We start from the raw sequence: 27,603 nt of genomic DNA, 5'->3' as shown, positions 1-27,603 counted from the left end.
TAGAATCATGGAATCTTAGGAGGGGAGTTATAGGGTTATCAGTTTCCTACAAAATAAAGAAATCTAACGTCGCCAAGTGAGCACGCATCTGTCTTCCAAACAGTTCCAATGACTATAATTTGTTACTATATTCATTCCTGAGTGATTTGTTTCTTCTAAGCAGTTATTTAAACTCTGAAATTTCCAATACATGTGCTAAATTCAAGGATTACAAGATTTGGGGGGGAAATCATGATTTATGTCCCCACAACTTAGTGCAGGAAGCAGGCAAGACACCAACTATAACAATACAATGAGATAGATACTCCTATAGGCATAGATTTTGGGGGGAGCTCCCAAACTGTGAAATAATTAATTTTTCTTGAGACTGGGAGAGGGGAAAAAGATCAGGGAAGTTTCACAGAGGAGATGTTATATGAATTAGATGTTAAAGAATGAGTAGATTTTCAGGCGGAAAAGATAGAATAGAAAGAAGGTAACGGTGGTACAATATGGTATCTCATGATTAAAACCTCATTTTATCCTTGGTATCCCTCTAATTATTTCTCTCTCCCTTTCCCTAAGACAAGAAATAGTTTTGTTACTCAAAGTATGGTCCATGAACCAGGAGCTTGAAAGACTGTAGACTCTCAGATTCCACCCCAGATCTACTGAAGCAGCATTTGCACTTTGACATGATTCCCAGGTAATTTGTGTATATATGTATATGTATATGTATATGTATATGTATATGTATATGTGTATATATAATAATAATATAATATATTATTATGTACAAATAATATATATATTAAAATTTGAGAGGCATTGGGCTACATCTTGTGTCTCCATCTCTTTATCTCCCATTTAATCTTTTAAAAAGAGTTATTGTATTTTATAACGAACTATTGCATGTATATAGATAGTTTTAACAATCAAATAATTCTGTGAGGTTCTTAACAGAAAGTGGCAGGCCCCTTTTCTATCCCTCCCCATCTCCAACTAACCACTTCCTAGAATCAGGCACTTTTACATCTTTTAGCTATTCTCATATTTACCTCCAGCTCTAAACTTAATATGGTCATATTACTATTTATAGATTTATCCATTTTAGAACTAACCTATATGTCTTATCACTGATGGTAAGAATTTAACTTTTTTACATTACTACTTTTAGTTTCCTTCCTTCCCCTCCTTCTGAAATAATTATGTATTCAATTTTGGTTAAACTAATATTTAGTGTTAATAGTGTTATGACTATAAACATTGTTCATTAAACCAAGTAGTGTGCTTTAAAATTTTTTCCCTAGAGTTAATTATTGCTTGCTTTTTATTTTTTTAGGGGTTTTTTAGTACCTTTATCTATACCTAATCTTCCTTATCTCTCCAGTGGAACTGTAAAAATCCTCTGAACATAGACAAACTATTCTATCAGTTCCATTTGTTTTCCTTGGAGTCCTTTCTTAAATTCCTGTTTCCTCCTATTCTAATCTGGGCTGGCTGCTCTATAGTCAGCTGACACAGCTGTCATCCTAGGACCTCCTGTTCCTATCATCTTGGAAAATTCTTTTGCCTTTCTTATGTCCTGAATTCTCAGTATCTAGGATCTCATGATCTTCTGCTTTGCGGCTTAATCTTTCATTTTTGTGGGGCATATCCTCCAAAAGCTTCTGGAAAGAGATGCATGCCAGGTATATGTCTGTTGGCATTCAGTACTGTTCATGGTCAGTCTCCTCCTGTATGTAGACACGGGAATTCTGGGAACTACGTTTCCCAGAATTCTTTGTCAGCAACGTTCTTGTTTAGAGTAAGCTAATGAAAGTACTCGTAAAGGATTTGAAAGGAGGAAGTGAGATAGAGTTTATTCTTCTTTCATAAGAAATAGTGGTAGATTAATGTGAGCTTCTGCAAGTGGCTTTCTCACATTCACTTTAGACCTAGCCACGGTTGCTTTACCAGCATCTTTATGTGATTTCCTGATTGATGGGCAGCTCCTACCCACTTCTCTAGACCTTTCAACAATATGAGATCACTGTATTAGATCACTTCCTGCTTAGACTACCTATAACAGATTTTTTTTCCAGGCTGAACACTTACCAAGGGTGGTTCCAAGAACAAGATCTTTGAAAATAGGAATGTAGACTTTGTTATCGGAGTTGCTATATTTGAAGTAGTGGTGACCTACTTAGTAGTGATATTGATTAATGACAAAAAAGTTACATAAATTACCTGTATTGCATAGAATGAAGTGCCTAATATTAAGGGTACAGTTTTGGGAGACCAAGGGATTGCTGTAATATGTGGATATTGTTGGAGTGAGAACTACAGGGCGTGTGAGGTAGATTAAATATTTCTCAGTGCACTGGAGAGATTACAGAAAGAAGTGATGACCTCAAGATTCTAAAATGTCTACTTAAGACACTGTCAGAAAATCAGAGTGCTACTGTGACTTCCGCAAAATAACTTCTTTTAGAATTACAGGACCAACGTAACCAAACACCAGACTAAAATTTTGCTCTTTTACGCACTAAAGAATTGCAAAACAAGTGAATTCACTATTTTATGAGATCTACTATATGAAAGTTAAAATTAGCAAAGAGTGTGTTATGGTCTGAATCGTATCACCCCAAAATTCATATGGGGAAGCCCTTACTCCCTATGCAACTCTATTTGGAGACAAGTTCTTTAAAGAGGCAGTTAAGGTTAAATGGGGTCATAAGGGTGGAGCCCTAATCCAACATGACTGATGCCCTTAGAAAAAGAGGAAGAGACACCAGGGAAGACTGGCACAGAGTAAAGACAACATGAGGACACAGGGAGAAGGCAGCCATCTGCAAGGCAAGGAGAGGGGCCACAGGAGAAATGAAACCTGCCAACACCTTGATCTTGAACTTCCACCCTCCAGAACAATAGGAAGTGAATTTCTGTTGTTTAAGTCACCCTATCAGTGGTATTTTGTTATGACAGCCTTAGTAAAATAATACATCCTATCAGAGGATACTGCCTCTATCAAAACTTGGGGAAAGGCATTGGCCACAGGAGCCCCAGCTTTCTTGGAAAGCTCTCTGCTCGCTGTCATTAAAGACTGGGGCTGACAGCTGAAGATGCTGACATAGAAATGGGCTCTTTGATTTCAACGTGGATGACGGATCTCAGAATCACAGACCAAGTAGATACTGCCAAGACAAGACTGACTAGTGATAATCAGAATGGTTTAATTACAGACATTTTTGAATATGGCCAAGTGATCATGGTGTCCCTAAGACTGAAATAGATGGGCAGTTTTACTTTTATGTAACAAGGTTTTACTTTATATATAAAATGTAAAAGTTCTAGGTCTGTGAGTAGAGGCTTAATTTTAATCACAATGGAGAGTTAATGCTATTCATCCTATTTCCAGACCTGAGCCAGTTCTCAAATCTGGAACTCTTTGAACAGTAGGAAAAGCCTGTCTTCTGGAGGAAGAAACCTGTGACATTGCTACAGCTGTATATTGTAAATCTTCTACAGAAAAATGTCCAGACTTTTCTGGGATTACTATATACTGCCTCTGAGCTGACACTATTTTCTAGGGTTCCAAAATGCCAGAATGGTCCACAGTTAGGGTAGAAGTCCATGCAGGTCTGATGATGATGTAGATTTTATTACTTTTGCCAAATATTCCATTTTCTCTCCCTGCAGTGCCTTCAAGATGGCGGAATTATATGTTGAACCGCAGAGTGGCATGTGATTTGCTTTGACTATGAAATGCGGGCAGTAATGACATATGTCATTTGGGGCAAAAGATTTAAGACACTTTTTTTTTTAAATTGAAGTATAGTCAGTTATAATGTGTCAGTTTCTGTGTACAGCATAATGTCCTAGTCATGCACATATATACCTATATTCGTTTTCATATTCTTTTTCTTTAAAGGTTATTACTAGATATTGAATATAGTTCCCTGTGCTGTACAGAAGAAATTTGTTAGTCACATTTTTTTAATGCTTTTCCATGTTTCTTTTCCCTCCCTTACAAGACAGGCAATGCTCCAGACAGCAGCTACTAGCCTGGAGTGAAGACACTGTAGGGTAGAGCCATATCTAACTAATGATAGCTTGTAAAATGAATAAGAAATTATGATTTGTTTTTGTAAGGCACCGATTCCTGTGGTTATTTGTTATTGTTGCATAACATAGACCATTTTGACAAATGTAGGTGGTAAGTGGAGTTTTGCCCCAAGTCTCCATCACAGTGGGCCCACTGGATCCACAGTTGTGTCTTGTGGTTATTTGCCCAGGACCTAAATGGATAGTTGGAATAGACATATTAAGAAACTAGCAAATATTCACTCTGACGTGCGGTTTAAGGTTTGTTACAATAGAATGGACAAATTTGTAAACCAAAAGCAATATTGAATTCTAGGGGAACTGCAGAGATTAATGTTACCATCAAAGACTTGAAAGATGCACGGGTGGTGATTCCTACAGGCAAACCTCAGAGGTATTGCAGGTTTGGTTCCAGACCACTGCAGTAAAGCCAGTCACGTGAAGTTTTTGGTTTCCCAGTGTAAAAGTTACGTTTACACTGTACTGTAGTCTATGAAGTGTGCACTAGCAATATGTTTTTAAGATGTGCATGCCTGAATTTAAGAATATTTTATTGCTGAAAAATGCTAATCATCATCTGCGCCTTCAATGAGTTATAATAGTAACATCAAAGATCACTGTTCATAGATCACCACAGCAAATACAGTGATAATGAGAGAGTTTGAAATATTGTGAGAATTACCAAAATGTGACACAGAGACAAGAAGTGAGTAAATGCTGTTGGGGAAAAAAAAATGGTGTCATAGACTTGCTTGATGCAGGGTTACCACAGCCTTTAATTTGTAAAAAAAAAAAAAAAAAAAAGTAATCTGTGAAGCAGAGTAAAGTGAAATGCAATGAAACAAGGCATGCCTGTTACTTCTTCACTTGTCTTGTCCATTTGGCCTGTGCAGAAGACAGATCTACCCTGGATAATGAGAGTAGCTTATTATAAACTTAATTAGGTGATGCGTTTTATTTCTTCTGTTGTTCCTAATATTTTCTCTTTGCTGGAATAAATCAGCACAGCTCCTCACACCTCGTATGCAGCTGTTGGTCTGGAAAATACTTTGTTTTCTTAAACTGAGTAGCGAAGACCAGCAGAGCAGTTTGCTTTTACGTGACAGGGACAGAAATGCATCTCACTGTCTTCTTACCTGATTACTGCCCCAGATCCAGCAATGCATCCTCTACTTGCCGACTTTGAGTTGGGCCTCTCTTGATTCTGTGAAGAAGAATGGCTCTGCCTCTGCTTCTACTACCTCTGTAATTCTAGGTTTCTGGAATTTTTGTTTGTTCATTAGTTTTTTTTTTTGTTTCCCAACTCTGGCTGCCTGTATGATTCGACTCACATCCCATCAAAAAGCCTGTCAAAGGCATTTGTCTGATGCCGCCTTGTCTTAACTTCATCACATCTATAGATTTATTCTTTTTAGGGTAGTGAGCATATTGGTAATCAGAAATTCTCTATAAAGATTTGAAAATTTGTTATTGTGAGAAAATTACACTTTCTAGGGAACTCCACACATTTCTACTTTAAGGGGAAAAGTAGAGAAACATTAGATCTTTTAGAAATTCTTGAGTGGATCTGATGCAGCTCACAGGGAAGAACTGACACTCCAGCTGCTCCTTAGAGTGGTGAGATATTACAGCAGGGATGCTGGGAATGGAAGACAGACAGGAAGCTGAGGGAGCCGGCGTGTGTGAAAGTTGAGACACACACACACACAGGGGTGGGAGAGAGAGAGAGAAGGTGCAGAAAGATGGGAGACTGAGAGAAATAGGGTAGATGCTGCTGTAGGTGGAGGAGATAGATAAAAGAGGTGATAGAAAAAGAGAATGTTACAGATGTTCACTGTTAATTAAGAATGCATTCCCCACTATCTTACTTACATGTCAAAAAAATTTTTTTTGAACAAGAAACCATGTTGAGGTGATAATTTAGGAACTGGGCATTTATGTGGGTTACATTTGTATATCTTTATTCTATTTCAGTGGGGTCTGGTAGAGAGGAAGTCAAACATGTGCCTAGTCTGTCCTTTTGAACTGGTTTTGAATTACACACTGAAAAACATCTGGATGGCTTCCTACTATCTTCTCATTGACTTTAAGGGTCATTCCCTTTTATTGCAGTATTTAACTTGTTTATTCCAACTTGAATATTAGGATCATTCTTTATAATGGAAAATATGGAAACAAAAGTGGAGGTGTCTTCTCTCTACTCTGTGTTGAGATTGTGCCATGTTACACAAGCTCTCATTGCTCTTAGTTTGTGGGCTACTTATGGAGGCTTTTAGACTTCTGACATAATTTTTACAGATACAGAATTAAGGAAAACAGATACTGTTTCTACAAAGCCTATACTTGTAAGTATTCATTACAGGTTTTATGTGTCTATGTCTATTCTTTTTTTTTAATGTATAGTTTTAAGTTTGAGCTAATCAGAGAGATTTTATGCAATCTTATTTATTACTTTAAATGTCTCTACCTTCCTCCAACAAAGGACAGGATATCTAGGACTATATACCTAAAATTTCATACTTTTAAAATACCTGAGCCCTCTTGTGACAAATTCCTCTTTAGGATCTCTGATCATATCCATCTTTTCTCTAAAATAATCAAATATCCTATTTTCTCAAGCACCTGGTGCATGTCTGACAGTTTGCAGCTTTCTCTTCTTTCCCTATTAAAGATTCTAAATTCCCTAAAAAACTAAAAACAGAGTTACCATATGCTCCAGCAATCCCATTCCTGGGCATATATCTGGAGAAAACTCTAATTCAAAAAGATACATGCATCCCAATATTCATAGCAGCACTATTTACAATAGTCAAGACATGGAAGCAACCTAAATGTCCATTGACAGATGACTGGATAAAGGAGTTGTGGTATATTTATACAACAGAATATTACTCAGCCATAAAAAATAAAAAATAATAAAATAATGCCATTTGCAGCAACATGGATGGACCTAGGGATTATCATACTGCATTAAATAAGACAGAGAAAGACAAATATCATATGATACCACTTATAGGTGGAATCTTAAAAATGAGACAAATGAACTTATTTACAGAACAGAAACAGATTCATAAACATAGAAAACAAACTTAGGGTTACCAAGGGGAAAAGGGGGTGGAGGGATAAGTTAGGAGTTTGGGATTAGCAGATACAAACTACTATATACAGAAGAGATAAACAACAAGTTTCTATTTTATAACACAGGGAACTATGGTCAATATCTTATGATAATCTATAATAAAAAAGAATATGGAAAAGAATATACATATGAAAAGTATATATAGATATATAGATATATATCTATATATATATCTGAATCACTATGCTATATACTAGAAACTAACACAATATTGAAAATCAACTCTACTTCAATAAAAAATAAAATGACCTGTTCTATCCAATCACCAACCACATTTCCCTTATTTCCCAGAATTAGGTCTGGAACATCGGTTCCCTTTGTGGCTTCCTGTGTCTTCTGAGAGATGAAATTACCAGCAGGGAAAGTACAGACTGAATCTGATACTCGATTTTCAGCAGAAGGGAACTTTTAGAAGCTGTGGATGTCATTAGTCCAACTGAACGCTAGCCTGAATTTGTAACCTCTTTTAGAAGAGCAGCGACCTTCATCTAGCCTGGGGCTCTATGGAGCACGCCCACAGCCATTTAATTTGTGCTGTTTCTATTTTTATCCCCAACTAAATATCTTCTAATTTGCATATATTGTCAGAATCCTGGATTTCCAGACAAGGCTTTACTGACTTACTCTGGAACGTTGCCATTTCTTTGCCTCTTTTCTTGTGTATTTGCCTTTTATTAACAAGATAAGCCCTTCCAATATTAGGATATGAGTTCCATCTTTGCAAGTCTCACATTGTGTTTATTACACTCCATGAAAATTGCCTGTTTACTTGGCCTATTCTTTATTCTCTGTATTCTCCACTTTTAGTCTGGTCAAAAATATTATAAATCAGTAGGTTTGAATTTACAGAGTCATATTACGTAGGGTGAGAAATGCTAGCTGCTATGTCAAACAAACCATCACATCTCAATGGCTTAATAGAGTAAAGGTTTAATTCTTGCCCCTGCAAAGTCCAAAGCAAATGTTTCTACTCGGTAGGCAGGTGTCCATGTGGTTGTTTGCAGACCTAGTCACCTTCATCTTGTGGAATATTCTTAGAATCCTGTCCATTCACCCAGTAGGTAAGGAAAGACAGAGAGAGAGAGGGCAGAGGAGCCCTCAGCAGTTTTTATGGTTCAGATCTCGAAGTGGATTTGGTTACTTCTGCCCTCATGACATTGGCCAGAACTCAGCACATGGCTACACCCAGTTGCAGGGGAGTCCGGGAAGTGTAGACTAGCTGTGGGCCCAGAAGGGAAGAGAAACAGACTTGGTAAACAACCAGCCAGTCTCTGCCATCGTTGTTTATATTGTACAGTTATACAAAATATAAGATTTCTTGAGAGTTCTACATTTTGCTTTAAAGTAATTTTCTAGTGGCCTTTTATGGTTCCCCTCCATGCCTGCATTATAGTGGCCATGTTATAGCAGCTGCCCAGTTTGTGGTTTATATTTCTGCCAGTACACCCTACAGAGCTTCAGTAAATGTATCTTAAAATACTGTTTTCGTCATGTCCTTTTCCTGTCTTTCCTTAATATCTAACTTTTCATAATTTCCCCATAATCTGGCTTCATTTTACTTATCCAATCTCATCTCCCATTAATCTCTATTCATAGCTGTAAATTCATGACCTGTGAGCTGTAAGTTTATGTGGTATTTGGCCTCTAAACCCCTAAATCCTGTGCTGCTGTAGTCCTCTTCCTTAATCCCACGGTACTATCCATGGCGGAAGGCTGGGAAAATGACACTCTTCAATGTCGTGAGCATCGGTTAGTTCTTCCTACATAAAAAGGATGCCAAAACTTAGTGACTTAAAGCAGCAAACATTGATTATTCCTCAGGATCCTGGGGGTTGCTGGTCAGTTCTTTTGGTGCCGGATGGCTCAGCTGGAGTGGATGCCTGAGAATGGCCTTGCTCACATATCAGAGGCTTCAGCCAGGATGGCTGGGAACATCTCAGGCCCTTCTCTGCATTGTCTCTTTTCCTCCAGCGTCTGGCCTGGGTTGTTCACTTGGTGGCAAAGGGGTTCCAAGAAGCAAGTGGTGGAAAGCTCTAACATACACATTCTTTTCATGTCTCTGTTGGCATCATCTTAACAGGCAGGCTGAGGAAAAGTAAAGGAGAGGCTCCTCCTGATTCGCAGAAAATGGAGCAGGAAAGAGAAACGTGGAAGATTCCCTGGAGCAGGGAGTTTTGACACGATGGGGGAGTAGAAAGTGGGAGTGCCTTCTTGTTGGCATTCAGTACCACAAAGAGTGAAGCTACTTGTGGGAAATTAATGAGTATGAGAACAGTGCCAAGGTAGGAAGAAGGGTCCTATATGGGAGGCCAATGATAATGATTTTCTCTCCACCCCCTTCTAAGTTTAATTCTACCCGACTTGGTGATGTGCTGTCTTGTTTAGAATGCCATCCTGGCTTCTGCAACTGTTCAGAACTTGTAGGTCCTTTCTTTCAGATGCTCCTAGTTGCCTGTCTAATGTACATTCTCTTCTTCTTCATTGCTAGCAGAATCCCAGTTTTGTTTGGTGCATTAATTTACATTTTGCCAGCTTTCTTTGGGCTAGGAATGGTTAGGTGACACAGTTCTGGTTAATCTGCTGGGATGTCCAGTAAATTTTTGCCTTCCTGATATAGGTACCACGTTTCCCTCTTTGTTCCTTTCTTCTTCCTATCTTAGGCTGGAGATGGAGCAACTATCTTCTGGCTATGAGGCAACTGTAAGGCTGAGCGGATGTTAAGGATGGAATGCCCAACGTTAAAAGGGATCCTTGATGTCACAGATTCACTGTAATCAGTCTGGCTTGCCCACTTCCACACTCTTTGTGGTGTGAAAACAATAAGTGACTCTATTTGCTTACATCATTGTAATAGCTTTCTGTTACACGCAGACAGACAATCTGCAACTGACACAGCCTTCAAAGCCTTTCACATGTGTCATCTCCCCCGTGAAGCCCTCTCTGTTTAATAACTATTGATTCCTCTTCTTCCTGACCACTGCAGCACCCCAGCAATTAGTTTCCTATTGCTGCTGTAACAAATTACCCCGGACTTAGTGGATGGATTAAAACATCAGAACTCTTTGTTATCTTACAGTTCTGGAAGAAATCTAAAATGAAATCGTAAGTCTGTGTTCTTTATAGAGATTCTAGGAAAGAATCCATTTCTTTGCCTTTTCTAGTTTCTAGAGGCTGCAACCTTCTTTGGCTTGTTACCCTACATCATTCCAACCTCTGCTTCTTTGGTCATGTCTGACTCCCCTTCTGTCCTCTTATAAGGACCTCTGTGATTATTCAGAATAATCCAGGGTAATCACTTCATCTCAAAATCCTTAAATTAATCACACCCACAAAGGTAACATATGCCCATATTAAAATATGGACATCTTTGGGGGACCATTCTGCCTACCAGATATGCCCTATGTTTGTAAATCTATAATATATTTTAATCCACAACTGCATTTAATTTAGCTCTGTATTTTACATCATTTGTAATTATTTTGTGTGGAAGTCTCATTTTCTTGTCCAGGCATAAATGCCCTGGGGGCATATATCCTCCACAGAGCTGGGCACATACCAGTTGATTTCAGAATTTCATCCTATGCATTGGCAAATACTATCTATCTCTTTGGTGTAAATACAAACACCAAAACATCTTTATTTTAATTGATTACAATGAAAATGTATTCATTCTACTTGTTTCCCAGAGGTCTCAATTTGCATTATGTAATAAAAATATATAAACTCTTATAATAGGCCTAAGATGGAAACTAGTCTTTATTTGTGCCTTTTAACCAAGTTTCAGGAAGAGTCAATGGTGTTTGCTTCGTTTGGGCACCAGTAATGGGGTATTTGAATTATTTAGCCTTTGTATATTTCTTTTCAAATTCTTTTTGTTTGGTTAACTGATTCTTAGACTTTTTTTAATAAAAAATTTTCAACACACAGAAAAGTATGGAGAATTGTTCAGTGAATAACCGTATACCCAAAACCTAGACTGAGCAACATACGCATATATACATAACTTTTTTGGCTGACCCATTTTAAGATAAATTACAAATAATTTTTACTCAATGCCTAAAAAAGTGATAGTTTATATACATTTCCTCTGTTTCTTGAGACTCATTAAATTGTGGTTGGAGTTGATGAACATCTTGCTATATTATAGGTTTTCCTTTTAAAAAAAAAAATCTGACGTGCCTCAGGTCACTATAGACCGCGGCCTTCCTCTCACCCACGAGAACATCTGTAAACAATTGCTTTTGTCTTTTAAACACATGATTGACTTTTACTAAATTTTATTTTAATAACCATAGCTCCACATCCCTCTTAATTTCTTAACTAGTTTCCTGGAAAAAAAATCACTTCATTCCCATTTAATTTGGGGTCAAATCTCATTCCAACTTTCTACAGCAATGTTTGCATGCTAGGAGATTAAAGGAGTAATTGCTTTGGTCTCCGTGTTTTCTATCCTGTCATATTTGTACCACATTTGTACCAGTTTCTGACCGCTTTGTTTCTTTCTCAGAAGAAAGAATTTGGACATAATTTAACTCAACTTCCACTTATGCAATTCCTTTGCTCTTGCTTTTGCTAAGGGAATTATGAGTATTCTTCTTGGATTTCTCCAAAATTTTTTGGCATTATTAGAACCACTTGATGTCAACCTTAAGAATAATGACAATATCAAAACCACAACGAGCTTCTACCTCACACCTGTTAGAGTGGCTGTCATCAAAAAGACAGCACATGACTGCAGGCAAAGATGTGAAGAAAAGGGAACCCCGTGCGCTGTTGGTGGGAATGTAAATTGGTGCAGCCACAATGGAAAACAGTATTGAGGTTCCTTGAAAAATTAAAAATTGAACTGTCATATAATCAGCAGTTTCACCTCAGAAAGTATTTACTTGAAGAAAACAAAAACACTAATTCGAGAAGATATATTCTCTCTAGTGTTTATTGCAGTATTATGTACAATAGCCAAGATATGAAAGCAACCCAAGTGTGTAACAATTGACAAATGAATAAAGAAGATATGGCATATATATATATGTGTGTGTGTGTGTGTGTGTGTGTGTGTGTGTGTGTGTGTAACAGAATATTACTCAGTCATGAAAAATGAAATCTTGCCATTTGCAACAACATGCATGAATCTGGAGGATATTGTGCTCAGTGCAATAAAGTAAGACAGAGAAGGACAAATACAACATGACCTGACTTATGTGTGAAATCTAAACAACAAGCAAAACAAAACAAAACAAAACAGACTCATAGATGCAAAGAGCAGACAGGTGGTTGCCAGAAAGGAGTGGGGGTGGGAGGGTGGGGGAAATAAGTGAAGGGACTTAAGAGGTACAAACCTCCAGTTGTATAGTAAACAAGTCACAGGGATGTAATATACTTTGGCTATTAGTAAGTCAGATAGCTGCTGTTACCAGAACTTTGGGTTGTTTGGATGAGCAAAGTGTATTGCTTATGAAAATCCTTAGGGGGCTGAATTGGTTAGTATTCTCCCTCTCCCTGTTTCTTTCCACTTCTAGCCAGGATAAAGAGTCACAGAGCGACTTTACCCCGTGCCTAGGTGAGAAGGCTCCTGGTCATTAGTCTAATAAAATGGTTTGTCTTTCTAAATGTAAATCCTTTTCTATGCTTTAGCAAAGACATTCTCAGGCGCTATTCCCTCTTTCCATCTCAAGACTTTAAACTTCAGTTTAACCAATGACTATAGGAAAGTTCTACCAGCATTGTCATTTAAAATATTTTACAAAGTAATCAGGATCTTTTTTTTTTTTCTTTGTCTCAGGTAATCCTTCTTTTTAGCATAATTTATGGCTTTAATTAGTGTAAAAATCCTCATCCCTTTCTGTTTTTAAGTGTTCTTATTTTATCTTTAAAAAGCCAACAGTAAACAATAGAGTTCGAATCTATTGTTTCCCACCATAAATTTTGGTCACAAGTATGCCTCATCTGGAAAAAACAAATGATCTAAGTACTGCCATGAAACTAAGTACTGTCATGAAAAGACTGTAGTCTCTGATATTTTCATCTGAGCATTACCTGTCATAAGACCATTCCACTGTGATAGTATAAGCAAATATCATAAAATAATAAATATTATTTCTATTCATATTGAACTAGTGGAGTTTGAAGAATTCTCAAAATGATCCAAAACTGGTGTTTTATTTTCAGTATTTGATTTCATTTGAGACCACAAAAATCAACTAGTCAGCTACATTTAATGTAACTCAGATTCACTTTCTAAAATGTCTTAATAACCTTAAATAATGGAACATTTAGAGGAACATTCCTTCTAAGAAAGGAATGTTTTACACCTGGAACAACAGAAAAAAATGCTTTGTGTAAAGAATTCAAACAACAGGGTTCTTAGAAGACTATTACTGTTCTGACACCAATTGTCTTGACACCCACTAGGTGTCCTGCAATTTAATTCACCTTCTGACACGAATTCTCAAGGTTAGCCTCAGACCCCACGGGTTTAAGGACTCAGTCCTCCTCAGGACAGCACCCACTTCAGACTTCAGCCACAAGTCTCAGGGACTATACCCACTTCTGAAAACCAGCCATAAATTTGGGGGTTTCCATGACCCTCTCAGGTTCAGGAGTTTGCTAGAACGACTCACTGAGGTCACTAAAAGCCTTATGCTCACCATTACAGTTTCATCAGAAAGGATACAGATCAAGAATGGCCAAATGGAAGACACTCATGGGGCGAGGTCTGGGGGATGGGGGCTCAGAGCTTCTCTGTGTCCTCTTTTCATGGAATCCCAGCATGTTAGCCTCCCAGCACATCAATATGTTCACCAACCAGAAGATCTTCCAAGCTTGGGTCCAGAGTTATTATTGGGGTTTCTCTACCTGGGCATGGTTGAGTAAATCTTGGCCACATGAGTGAACCCAGTCTCCAGCACCCTGCCCTCCCTGGAGATCCAGCTGCCCAAAGTTCCAACCCTCTAATCATGTGACTGTTCTTTTTGATGGTCAGTCCTTATCCTGAAGGTATCAAGGCATCCACCAAGAGTCACCTCGTTGCAAAGACACGTCTTCACTCAGTGTATTAATGTGTTGAGGCTGCTGTACAAAGTACCACAGACTGGGTGGCTTGAATGACAGAAATTAATTTTCTCACAATTCTGGAGGCTAGAAATCCAAGATCAAGGTGTTGGCAAATTTAATTTCTTCAGAGTCGTCTCCTTGCCCTGAAGATGGCTCTCTTCTCTGGGTGTCTTCTCATGGTCTCCCCTCGGTGTATGTCTGTGTCCTCATCTCTTCTTATGAGGACACCAGTCATGTTGGATCAGGGCCCCACCCTTACAACCTCATTTACCTCAGTTACCTCTTCAAAGATGCTGTCTCCAAATACAGTCACATCCCGAAGTAATGAGGGTTAGGACCTCAATAAACTTTGGGGTGACACAACTTAGCCCAGTACACTCAGGAGATTCCAAGGACTTTTGAAGCTCTGTTCTAGGAACCAGGGACAATGACCAGGCACAGTCTTTATTGCACCACAGTCTTCACGTATTTCATTTGCTCTTCTCCCTCAGAGAAACACCTCTAAGATTTGACTAATGACTATGTGCTAGAGATAAACTCAAGCAAGTGGTTTTGTTTTTGCTGCCTAGAGATTTGTGGGCAGCCCCGTTTTTGGAAGGAATGCACTGTCTGCTCCTGGAACCATGCTCTGAAGCCTCTGAGGAACACCATGCTTAATTCTCTGCACAGGAAGAAAACCAGGAGGGGGCTGAAGGGAGAATTTCTTTATTTCAGACCCATTTTCTTATTTTATTTTACTTTATTTTATTTTTTTAAACTTTTTTTTTTTTACTGAGTTATAGTCATTTTACAGTGTTATGTTAAATTCCAGTGTAGAGCACAATTTTTCAGTTATACATGAACATACATATATTCATTGTCACATTTTTTTCGCTGTGACCTACCACAAGATCTTGTATATATTTCCCTGTGCTATACAGTATAATATTGTTTATGTATTCTACATATGCCTGTCAGTATCTACAGATTTTGAACTCCCAGTCTATCCCTTCCCACCCCCCTCCACCTTGGCAACCACAAGTTTGTATTCTATGTCTATGAGTCTGTTTCTGTTTTTTATTTATGTTGTGTTTTGTTTTGCTTTGTTTTGTTTTAGATTCCACATATGAGTGATTTCATATGGTATTTTTCTTCCTCTTTCTGGCTTCACTTAGAATGACATTCTCCAGGGACATCCATGTTGCTGCAAATGGCGTTATGTTGTCATTTTTCTGGCTGAGTAGTATTCCATTGTAGAAATATACCACAGCTTCTTTATCCAGTCATCTGTTGATGGACATTTAGTCTGTTTCCATGTCTTGGCTATTGTAAATAGTGCTGCTATGAACAGTGGGGTGCAGGTGTCTTTTTGAAGTAGAGTTCCTTCTGGATATATGCCCAGGAGTGGGATTACTGTCAGACCCATTTTCTGCTGTTCACTTCAGCACTTCTTGGTATCTTACACATCCTTTCTTCCAACTCAGGCTCTCTTCTGTCTACACTAGTCAAACGAGTTCAGGAATAGCTCTCTCCACATTTGATCTGAGTATAAACTTAAATCAGCATGTTATCTCTCCCTAGGATATTTGCACTGAAGTCTCACATCCTTACACTCTTGAAATTACCCCAAAGTGGTGGCCTCCTGACTATGAGGTTGGGGCTCACTACAAGGTGAGTGTTATTTCTAGGTTTTTTTCCCTTTATAATTATCTTAGTTCTGAACTTCCCAACTGTAGGATCATAAAACTTCTCAAATTCATTTCCATTTTTTAATATGTATGTCCCTTATCAAAGTACAGATGCTGTTATTTTGATAGGAACTTTATCCACGTTGCTTGTTACAACTCTGAAAGTTTTATTTAGGTCCTGCCTTCCCTTCACCTTGTGATTCCTGAGGGCAGGCAGGGAACAGAGTTGAGGTGGGAACTTCTCCTATTCGTTTCTCGGGGTGAGATGCGTGGCTGAATTTGACTTAAAGACTGTTACAGAATTATTTTATTTTAGACTTGAGAAGGGCACTGAGACTGTCCCATGAGTGGAGGTGTAAGTACTTGGTAAAATAGTTGTAGGAAGACAACATTCTATGGATGGTTAATAAGCATTTGCTCACATGTTTGTGAGATCCTAGAGGGGAACCATGCACAAGTGCAAATTTCATTTATTCATTCTGGTTTAATTACTTGAAGGAATAGCTTATCCTGACACCAATTCAGAAGCATGGCAGCCTAGGACAGCAGCCCGTATGACAACATCTTGAGTGCATCCGTTTGTTTTCCTTTTGTGTGAGTTCATTTTTTCCACGTTATTCAATGGATGTATATAAAGAGAATTCTACATTCCAATACCTGATAGAAAGAAACCATCTTGTTTAAAATAGATGGTCTGAAAGTCATTGAAGAAATTCTCCCTTATATGAAGGAATGAGGATTTTGTTAGTTTTCATGATCTCAGTAATTATCTGTAGGAAATGCATCAGGCAATTTGTTTTCTCATTTGTAAAATAAAATGGTTGCCAGAGATAATCTCCAACTATTTTCCAACTTTAAAATTCTAGGATTCTGTAGTCTTGGTCATGATTTCTATATCCCAGAAGAATAAGTTTCAAATATAATTGATGTTTATGGGATAGAATTTTATCCCAGTTGAAAAACTTGTTGTAAGGCACATGAACTTGGTTTTTCAATATTGCCCTGGGTTCTAAGATGCCGAGGTTGCCAGACAGAGGCTGGCCATAGTTACTGTTTCTTAATAGATATCAGGATGTTTTTGGCCATTTCCACAAGCCATAGAGAGGCCAGATCCAAGGAAGTCTTTCTTCCTCAAATGACTCTTATACCTGCCGTGAAACCAGAAATGCAGAGATGTATTCTTGTTACTTAAGTCTTGTTCTCTGTCTAGCCCATTAGTATGAATAACAAACTAGATGTTCTGGGCTTTTCCCTTGAGTCAACAAAGATGCTTTTGGCTGTAACAGAATACCCAAATAAAAGTGACTTAACCAGTAAAGAATTAGTTTTCTCACAAAGTCTCAGAATTGGTTAAGTGGGCTCCAGGTGAGCTTCTTTCATACTCTTTGGCTTTTCCCTCATGGGCACAAAATGGCTGCAGCAGCTCCAAGCATCATGTCCTTTCATGAAAATGTCCAAAGGCAGAAAGGAGAGTTTGTTTCCACGAATCTCCTTTTATCAGGGAGGACACCTTTCTCTGAGGCCTCCAGCAGACTTCCCCTTATAGGCTGACACTGTGTTATATCCCTGAGCCTGTGGCTGTTCAGCGATGTAAGCAGCATCCTACATCCTGTTAGCAAAGAAAAGGGTGGTGGGAATGCATTGAGGAAGCAGTCAGTCATGCCTGCCTCATCTTTCCAGGCCAAAAAACTTGACAATGGATCTAATTGGAAGGGAAGATATGGAAGGTATTTTGTTCACATGTATATATGTCAGGGGTACCCCTGCATGCTTTTGACCCACTGCCCTCCATTTCCAAGGGCCCTGGATAACCATTGGTAAAGCTGAAGTCGAGCCTGTGGATAGTGTGGCATAAGAGCAAGGGACAGAGACGCCACTGAGAGAATGGAGTGGGGAGGCCCAGGTGGAGGTTGAGAATGAGGCTGGGGCTCACGGAAAGAGTGGGGCTGCAGGCAGGGCAGGCAGCAGTGGGTAGGAATTCTAGTCTTGCATGTGCTGATATATGGTGTGTTTGACCTTGCTGAGCATCAGGGAAATCTGTAACAGATTCCTGTAATAGCTTGCACGGGAGTGCAGCCCCCCTGACATTTTACATATCTGTAGGATGTTTCGTCACAGATAATGAACCAGAAAGTGTGTAATTATCTTAATTCTCTGACTTACTGCCCAGGGGTGGATGATCTAGATACAAATAATGGGCTCTTGACTTCTGATGTTGGATTTGCTTTCTTGGGATTAGGGATCATCAAAATGGGTGTCGTTCTATTTTAAAAGCCTATTTTGGTATCCCTGTAACGTGTAATTAACTTGCTCATGTAATTTGCTCAAGTTCAGTCAAGTTTTTGACTTGAAGTCATTGTGAGGGTTAATGGGTGAGTGCTTGAATGAGAGCACAAGCATGTAGGGATAAGGGTTGGAAGACTTAAGTGAGATGTGCAGGTGAGGCTGCCTAGCATACACAGTAGGCACTCAGTAAATGTTTGCTTCCTTCCCTCATCTGGCTCTCTCCCTAACTACCGTTTCCCCAGATTCTCAGTAAAATGATCAATGATCTCACCCTCTATTTTGGAGCATCTTCTGCCCCTAACCCCCAAAAGTAGGGAAAATATCCAAGACAAAATAAAAGAAATGGAAAGATGGAAGGAAGGGAAGGGTTCTTCATCATGCACTGTGTTAACACCTGTATTACCTGTGTTAGGGATTCTAAGGTGAGTTAAGACACGTATTCCAATCTGAAGGAGCTCACACTCCAGGAAGGGAGACTAGGAGAGAAATAATGTGAGGTTTGACGAGAACAGAGGTAGAAACTTGCACGGGGTGCAGGTGAGCACTTGGAAGGGGCACCTAATGTACACTGGGTAGGGTGATGGTGGGGGCATCAGGGAAATGATACCTAGTGGGGGGGCTCGCCCCTCACACCTCTGCCGGCCACAGCTCTTAGGACCCTTGCTACCCAAGAGGGAGACTGAAGTAGAAGATACTGATTTTTCCAGAAGTCCTGGAGCAAGCCAAGGATGTATGTAGTTGTAGGGGTTGGGGCTATAACATGTATCAGGAGGCTTCTAGGCGGCCCCCTTTCCTGGGAACATACTGAATTCTGGTGCTCGTTTTAGGGAAATGTATGAAACAACATGCCTAAGCCATAACCTTTGGGTTCTGGTTTGGTAGACCTGGATATGAACCAGATCTGCTGAATCCAGCTCTGGGGTGTAGCCAGGACAGGCAAATGGCCAGAACAGGATGAGAAAAGTGCTGAGAGAAATGGCACTACCTACTACTTATTCTCGCATCATCTAGTTCAATCTTCAAAACTCTTTGAGGGAGAGACCAAGTAGATCTTTCATAGACAAGGAAACTAAACTTAGAGAAGGTAAGTGACATGTCCGAAGTTACCCAGCTGGTGCCTGCTAAGATGAGTCTCGTGGTGGGCTCTCCTCAGCCCAAGTCTTTGGTGCCTTCCATTATGCAGCAATTAAATCATTCGTGTCCCATCTCTTCGAAAAAGGTGTAGGCATGTGTGTACGTCTCTGTATGTGTGTGTACACGCAATAATATGTTAGGAAATCAGGACCATGGATTGCAAGAGTAGCCAATACAATATAGACTTCTGCTTGAACATCAGCTTTTGCTGAGTTTCCTGGTGCCCAGAGCAAAAAGAGAAACTGTCTAAATAAAAGTTCTCACTATTGCAAAGGATGAAACATTACAGAGGAAACATTTTCTCTGAAAAAGAGGATTTCTTTATTCTGAGGTTTTTTTTCTGATCATAAAGTTCCTCAAGAAAGTTATAGATTTTGTTTATTTCTAACAATTCTCAGTGGGATCTTGCAAGGGAAACTGAACCATCCAATGAGCAATGTTCTCCACTGGAGTTAGCTAACAAATACAAGAGTATTTTGTACTTTAGTAACAAATACGAACTGCAAACAGTAGTCACTGGCCACAGGTGCCCATGGAACTCTTGAAATGTGCCTTAAGTGTAAATGTTTCCAAGTCTTAGTGAAAAAGAATAAAATGAACTATAAAATTTTTATGTAGATTGTATATTGACGTAGAATAAGACTGGATTTGTTGAGTAAAACAAATTATTAAAATTAATTTCACTTCTTAAATTTAGTTGACTTGGATTTTTTGCCTTTAATGTATTCAAGTAAAGTGGTAGTTTATTGTGCACTTGGTACATACCAAGATTATCTTAATAATTACTATGTGGGTTTCTGAATTTATTGGGGAAATTGGTTAAGTAACTTAAGGGGTCAATTTTATTGATCTATATTTTAGGAAAGCAGAACAAATCTTGCCAATGTCTAGCTCCATTTTATCCCACTATTTTCTGTCTCCATGTTTAGTTGGTAATATTTTCCGAATTAAGTTTAGGGTCATGCCCTTTGTGGAAACTGTTCATCTAGATCTAGAATGTTTTGAGAAGGATTAGACCTAAAAACTCAGCTTCAGAATTCTTAGATTATATATACAGAGCTCATTAGAACTTCTGACTACTTCAAGGATGTAAGTTATGTGTGTTTCCCTAGCATCAGCCAACATGAGGCAGGTAAAGGACAGAGGGACTGGGCACCAGCTGCAGAGGCTTCCATAAGCCTCCCTCAGAAGGGCAGGGAGAGACCTGCTTGCCAAAGTTCTGTTGGAACCACGAGCCCAATTAGTTTCTTGCTTCTCATCCCTGTTAGAGCTAGCCACCACCCAAAACATAAGCCCTCTGCACATGCTTCCTCGCATGTAGCCCATCCCGTGTTGTTCTGAGCATTTCAGCCCCTGGTTCTTCCTCCCACCGTGGGGCCTTCTGCCAATCCTCCCAGCGTGTCCGCTGCAATCCCTGTGCAGCTGTAAACCCCCTGCCCCCTCACACACTTGTTTACCACAGAATGTTCCCTCCACTTCCTCACCTTCCCTGAAACCCAGCTCTTACAGAGTCTCCAGGAGAGCTTGCTCTTTCTCCCAGGTCCCAGAGACCAAAGAGAGGGAAGCAACAGGAGCGTTCTCTCAGCCTCCCTCTGATACTTGCCATCTTTTCTCTGGGTGCAAAGGAAACCCCCCTCACTGAGGCTCCTCCCTCCCCTCTCCTCACTGCTCTCACAAAAGGTAACCGCTGGCCACAGGTGCCCTATGGAACTCTTCTTTGAGGAGGGGCAGGTAATTAGTTTCTTGAATTAATTAATTTAAATAGAGGTACTAGGGACTGAACCCAGGACCTCATGCATGCTAAGCATGTGCTCTACCACTGAGCTGTACTCGCCACCCCCTGGAACTCTTGAAATGCACCTTAAGGGTAAACATTTCCAAGTCTTAGGGAAAAAGAATATAAAATGTCTCAGTATTTTTATATAGATTGCATATCAACATGTGATAACACTTTGGATATACTGGGTAAAACAAATCATTAACATTAATTTCACTTCTTTCTTTTTGTTTCTTAAGTGTGGCTACTGGGAAATTCTAAATGACATAGACTTGTGTCTCCTGTCATCATATGTCTGTGGACTAGCCCTGCTCTAAGGCCCAAGTCTGGCGTGGATCTCAACTCTGGTCTGTAAGTCTTCCTTTAGCTCCTGCACTGGCTGAGGCCTTATGAATTAAAGAACACTCTAATTGATTTTTTTTCATATTACAAAGTAAAACACTTCCATTATAAAACATTATAAAATGCAGATTATAAAATGTTAACAAAGATGACCAGAAATCCATATATATATATGAAAGGATTATATATATTTTTGTAACTTGTTTTTTACACTTACCAACACAGCATAAATATCTTTCTGTGTCATTATGTATTCTGTGACAATTTTTAAAAATGGTCAACTAATATTTCCTTATAAAGTATGCTGTAATTTATTTGGCCAGTCTTTGTTGGTTGGGCAGTATGTTTGAATTATGCTATTGTACATGAAGCAGAATGCCTGCTCAAAGGAAACTGAAAATGGTTTTTGGAGAGAGGGTCCTATCTAAAACCGCCAACCTTTTCTAGCTATAGAAGGAGCAGGTCAGTCACAGAGGAGCCACCTGCTTATTTCCCATCACACAATTGTCACATAACTTCAGAATAAATATGCACTGGTTAATCTCGGGAATACCTGGAAGTCAGTGCTATAAACAAAAGGCAAATGTTTCAGACGCAGATGTTGGATGTTTCTAAATTGGATGAGTGCTACCTCCTTGGGAGGCGGACTTTCAGGTGGCAGGAGTCTGGGTCTTAGTGAAGCTGGCTCCTTTCTCCCCTGTGGAATGCTGCTGGGAGCCAGGCACACCTGGTGGGGGTGAGGTCCTGGTGGCTGTGGAAGGGGTTGGGTCCCGGCTTAGGGAACCAGGTGAGGGACAAAGCAGGTGTCCAGCGGAGTTATCAGTGAGTCCCAGCAGGGATTGTGGAGTGTGTGAACTATCCTCAGAGAACCCCCAGGAACACTTAGGAGACACTCCACAGCAGGCACTGCTGTCCTGGTGCCCCCCGGGGGGAGACTCTTAAGTCACTGATTGTTGTTTAGGCTAAAAAATGGCTGGGATTCCCCCACGGTGCTCATCTGCTTCCGTCAGAGGCTGAAACCAAGTCACCTGGGGAGATAACTCAACGCTAAAGCTCTTCCTAGGCAGAAAAGTATGTAAATTATTTAACTCTACACATATCCACGAAGACACACAATGTAACAATCATTAAATCAGAATTACCAGAGGAAATCATTTCCAACTCCAGGACTGGGTCAGATATGTATGGAGGGGTGTGTGTAATTGTCTTAGAACAGATATCTTTCCAGGGTTCACATTGTGCTCATTGCTGAAGTTCCAAAGCAGGTGAATGTGGGAGTCAGATTGCCTGGGTTTGGATCCAGATCCATTGCGGGTGACCTTGGACATGTTACTTAATCTCTCTTAACGTCTCGTGGGGTATTAGGAGAAAGGAATGAGGCGGCGCATGCAAGGCTTAGCACGATGCCTGCTGTACAGTGAGCACGGAATGCATGCTAACTGTTGTTCTGAGATCATTACCTTTCTATTATTTCTCATGGGAACTGTAATAGCTTCCTAGTCTCATCATCGCCACTTTTCCTCTTTCTCCAGTACATTCTGCACACAGCAGCCAGAAAATTAAAGATTTGATCGTGTCATTCTCCCTTGGAAGGCCCCTTCCCCACCACTGCTATCCTGCTGCAGCAAACTCCTTGCTGTGGTCTTCGGGGAAGGCCCTGCCGGGTTTGGCGTCACCCGCTCTGTGACAGGCCTCCCTGCGCCCACCCTGCCTGCTCCAGCCCTGCTGGTCTGCTCGAGGCTCCTTGAACTTCCTATGCCTGTTAGTGCCTTGTAGCCTCTGTACTTGTGCCCCCACTAGGAATGCCCCCCATCTCCGCACGGCCGACTCCTTCACATCACCTGCATCCTAGCTTAAATGGCACCTCCTCAGAGAGTCGTCTCAGCCAGTCATCCAGAGACCCAACCAGTTGACTCACTTGGCGGCTATAATTGCACCATGTTGTGTTATTTTCTCTGTGGCTCCGTCCTTCTGTTCATTCATTTGCTGGCACATTATTGTCTGTCTCCCTGCACTGGGGTATAATCTCCCTGAAAGCAGGCACCTTTTGTGTCTTGTTCAACACTCACCCCAGTGTCCAGAGTGGAGCCCAACCCCCATCAGGAACTCCAGAAGTCCTTGTAGGATCCATGAAGGAATGACTGACTGAAGGGACTGGATAATGAACCCTATTCAAAGAAAGATCACGTTCCACCCAGAGTTGAAAAGTGCCTTGACTGAAAAAAGCACTTTAGTTGGAGCAGTAACAGTGGCATTTGGAATCAATAGAATCTGATGGCCTGCCAGTCTCTGCCCTGATTTTCTTTCTCCTGAAAGGATCCTAGATTGAACAGCATTTCTCCTCGATATCTGGGGTCCTGAAAAGCTCAAAGAGGGCCAGAGCTTGAGGGACATAAAAACTGACAACCGCAGAGGAGCAAGGCAAAGGCAGACTGTGGTGAAAACAGTTAGTGATGATCCCCTAAACCACGCCGGAGGAAGAAGGGGAGGGGAGAGGGTCCGTGTTTCTTCCTCCGCATGTGGCTCATGAGTCACTTGTGAACCGCTGCTCACTCAGAAGCCTCCAGCCCTCCGCTTCCCGAGGCGGTCATGCCTTTCCTTCTGAGATTCAATTAAATCAGCCCTAATGAGCGGCTATGCAGAAAGGGAGCTCTTGTTTACAGAACACAAGGAATAATAACGAGCCAACATTAATTAGGATTGTTACTGCAAATCAGAAAAATTGATTCTCCACCTCAGCGGCGGGCAGATTTCTGCTCTCAGCCACCAGGTCTCACAGGCTTGAGAAAGAGAGCGCCTTGCGGTCTTTGCTGGTTGCTGTGAAGTCGATGTTTAAGAACAATCCCACGAAAATTTTCCTTTGTTCTACTGGCTTGTGTCAATTCCACCAATCACTACTCACCATTATTCTGGCTGTTGCCACTATTGAATAAACACAGGCAACCAAGTTTTAACCGCAATGATAAAATACTTAAAAAAAAAAACTTCTGTAGGCAAAGGGCCACGGCAGTAGGAGGGTTTGACAGAAGGATCATGTTGCTCCTTTGATCATCTGTCATTTTGTTAGAAGAAAGCATATGCCATCCTTTGCTCTGTTTTTAAAATAGATTCAGAGGAAGTGAGGAATTAATCTTAACCTTAAACACATTGAGCCCAGTATTTCCTATCCAACTGTAGAATGCGCTATCTGGTTTCCTACACCTCGCCCTTGCTAAGTTTAGGTTCTCTGGGCCAGCTGTCAAGAAGGAAGAGAAGGGGGAAGGGGACGTTGCTTTAGATGGATGAGGCATTGGGCGGTCCGTTATCAATCGGCTTATTTCCTCACTGCTCCATTTCCCATTCCCCACAGCGACAAAACCCAGCATGACCTGCGCTAAGGACCCTTGTGACTTTTTAGACCTTTGTTCCAAAGTGGAATCGGCGTGAATCGCCTTCTCACTGTGCTCTGCTTCGTGGTTCTGTCCTACGAACACTGAGCATTCGTCAGCCCATCAGCAGCGCATTATCTTGCCCATCTCAGTCCTCTCTAGAAAAGCCTAGTTTTGCCTTGCTTTTTAAAACTTGTTCTAAGAAGGAGGCAAGCATGTCATCAGCTCACATGCTCTGCACGCAGGTGGAGCTGGTGTGGAACAGCAGCATTTGTAGAGTTTGTCTTTGGAGATTTTTCTTCCTTAGGTTAATGCTGCTAAGACGACTGAGTTTGCAGACAGTTTAGTCAATGTGCTTCAACTTTTAAAGACAATGAAGATTGAGCTTGTGCAGATGGTGGCACTAACTCATAGTCATGTGCTCTGTGCTCAGCGCCCCGACCTGGCTCATGATGGCTGTTCAACAAAATGCTTCGTGGATTGAACTTGAGTTAGTAGCTGAGTGTCCCGGGGATGCTAGGTGCCCTCTAGTACAGGTGAGCTGGTCCCAGCGCATTTCAGTGGAAGCACTGCTACTGCCCTGCTGTTTTCGGTCCCTTCAGCCTGCTGCCCACTCACTTCCCATGCCTTCCACCTGGGCACCGCCCTTCCTCTGCCAGAGCAGGCTTCTGCTTTCCGCATCAGCACGGAGAGCTTCAGATCGGGCTTAGCAATATCTGCAGTGCCTCTGGGTCCTGTGACTTAGAGACACGGTGAAGCTTGGGGGAAATTTTCATGAAATGAGCCGTGGGAGGAAAGAATAACTATGAAAAATCCTTTGCAGCCTGTGAAATCAACACTGCCTTTTCCTCTTTTTTATGGAAAATTTAAAACATTCACAATGACTCAGCAGAGCCTAATACAACCAACACTTGTGTACCCATCACCTGCGTCCATTTCTTGCTAGTCAGCTTCATCTGTGAACCCTTCCAGTTCTGTGCGCCCGTCTGCGCGTGTGCAGGTGAAACCGGTGACGCTCGGCCTTTCTGTAAGGTGAGCCCGATCTACTTCCACATCATTTAGGCAAGAAAATGAAATTTCCTAAATGAAAATGTTACCATTGAGTCTTTTGTTGTGATGCCCTATTTTTAAGTCCTGGGACTGGTGGTTCCAGAATGTTTCAATTAAATGCTGGTAATGTAGAAAACAGCCTTTTTCAAGGCCTCATGTCCCCTCCATCAGTGGCTTTCAGCCACTTCCTTCTGTCTGATTGAATTCTTAAACGTGTCCCTGGTGGGCTGCTGGGGGAGACTGTGTTGCTTTGCCAGTCTGTCTGTTTCTGGCACCCACACGCTGCAAGTACAAGCTTCCTCTGGGCATTTGAGACCATTGGAGCTCAAACTTTTCTTAGTTGCTGTATTTGCAGTGAATGTCCTTTTGTCGCAGCGCAATGACCCATTTTTTTTTTTTTTTCAACCACAGAGCTGATGGAGACGAGCTGCCAAGTCACATCGGGGGAATGACTCAGAAGGGAGCAGTGGGCGGCAGCCTGCACACACGATAACCCGGGGTAGGCTCGGCTTTTGCGGAATCCCCTCATTCTGTAGACGGTCCTCTATTGCTGGTGCAGTTGAGAAAGATAAGGTGACGCCATCTGTTTTGATTTACATGCTAATGAAATAAGAAAAATCAAATGGCGTCCACAAAATTACCAGACCATCTCAGGAAAATTACTCCCTGACCAGATGTTATTCCTTGGTTCTAATAATTAATGATGAATCTGAATCAATCAGGGGAGAATCAGCTTTGTTTTTATTATATTGATGTTCCTGTCGCTGCAAAGGTATTAATATGCCAGGCCACATAGATTAGCACAAACTCAACAGGATGATTGATCTATGGAGAGTTTCAGGAAGAGCCTCAGGAGAATGAGTTTCAGATGTCCATTGGAGCACGAGGGTCCTGTGGGGCAGTGAAGTGAGGGCAGGGGTCCTTGGTGGGTTTCCCCTGACCCTCTCCTGTCTTCCCTTGTGGGCCATGTTTCCCAGGCTTCCCTGTCACTTGGCTTCCTGTGGGGGGCAGCTAGTGAGAAACTGAAGTGTGGGAGGAAGGGCCGAGCCAAGTGTATCAGTTTCCCACTGCTGCTGTGAGATGGCCACACCCTGAGTGATTCAAACAACCCACGTCCATTATCTTCTGGTTCTGGAGATCCTAAGTTTGAAATAAATCTTAAGGGACTAAAGCCAAGGTGTCAGCAGAGCTGCCTTCCTTCTGGAGGCTCTAGGGGAGAACTCGTCTCCTTTCTAGTGGCTGCCACATTCCTTGACTTGTGGCCACGTCCTTCTGACCTCTGCCTCTGTTGTCACATTGCCTTCTCTGACTCTGACCCCCGCTTCCCTCTTATAAAGATGGTTGAGATGACACTGGGTCCACCTGAGTCATCTGGAATAATCTTTCCCCTTAAGATCCTTCACTTTGTCACCTCTGCAAAGTTCCTTTTGCCTGGTAAGATGACATATTTACAGATTCTGGGAATTAGAACAGGGACATCTTTGGTAGGGAGTGGGTTTGCATTATCCCCCCTCCCACACCAAGGTATTTCTCCCCATCCACCCTCAAGGTGACCTGGGCCCTGCCCTCTTGTAAGGCCCCTGCTCCCTTAGTCCTTATGGTCTCAGGGTGGCAATGGTTCCCTGGCTGCTAACCTCTGGGTTTCACCTTGTCCCCAGGGTGGCTGATCAGCCTCTTTGGTCATTTGGTGTAACAAATCCTTGCCTCAAATTCCCTTTGTTT

The 27,603-nt window shown here is 41.0% G+C and overlaps 1 long non-coding RNA gene across 1 annotated transcript; it reads left to right on the top strand.

Annotated features, from left to right (window-relative positions):
- LOC116154775 (uncharacterized) lies at positions 1–27,348 on the top strand. Its single transcript, XR_010382213.1, has 4 exons — positions 1–685; positions 15,818–15,907; positions 21,361–21,472; positions 26,293–27,348. It is a non-coding gene; the product is annotated as an uncharacterized LOC116154775 (long non-coding RNA).
- The last annotated feature ends 255 nt before the right edge of the window (positions 27,349–27,603 follow it).

Source organism: Camelus dromedarius, chromosome 9 (genome assembly GCF_036321535.1).
Source record: "Camelus dromedarius isolate mCamDro1 chromosome 9, mCamDro1.pat, whole genome shotgun sequence".
In the NCBI taxonomy this organism is placed as follows: Eukaryota; Metazoa; Chordata; class Mammalia; order Artiodactyla; family Camelidae; genus Camelus; species Camelus dromedarius.
This window is presented reverse-complemented; position numbering and strand designations above follow the sequence as displayed.